Here is a 456-nt window from a genome sequence, read left to right on the forward strand (position 1 = left end):
ATAAGAGGGAAAACCAACTGGTAGGCGGGAAGGCTGGCAGAGGACCTGTCAAAGGAGAGACCACCAGGAAGATGAGGAGGCAGTGGGGAAAAGTACAAAGATGAGGCGGAGGGGCAGGACCATCTGGAACATGCTGGGCTCTGCAGGCCAGGACAGAAAATTTGAATTTTATTCTAGATCCAATGAGGAGCACCGCTGAAAGGCTTTAAGCAGAAAAGCTGAACTTAAATTTTAAGAAAAAAGCGGAATGCTGTGTGAGACAAAACCCTGGAGAAGGAGCCAGGAGCCCGGGCGCTGGCCCTGACAGCTGTGCCAGTTACTGCTCCTTCAGCGGCCGAGCTCCATCCTCAGAAATAGGGCAACCCCCTCTGCCTCACCTCCCACATCTCATGTGTGGAGGAGACCCCTGGGGTCTGTCAAAGCGTCTTTAAAAGCACTGGTGCCAGGGACACCCCC

The 456-nt window shown here is 53.7% G+C and overlaps 1 protein-coding gene across 2 annotated transcripts in view; it reads right to left on the reverse strand.

Annotated features, from left to right (window-relative positions):
- The window catches only part of CHD6 (chromodomain helicase DNA binding protein 6), a 218,667-nt gene that overhangs the window by 13,857 nt on the left and 204,354 nt on the right, over positions 1-456 (reverse strand). The gene's annotated exons all lie outside the window — the stretch shown is intronic.

This window comes from Lipotes vexillifer, unplaced genomic scaffold (assembly GCF_000442215.2).
Source record: "Lipotes vexillifer unplaced genomic scaffold, Lipotes_vexillifer_v1.1 scaffold53, whole genome shotgun sequence".
NCBI classification, from domain to species: domain Eukaryota; kingdom Metazoa; phylum Chordata; class Mammalia; order Artiodactyla; family Lipotidae; genus Lipotes; species Lipotes vexillifer.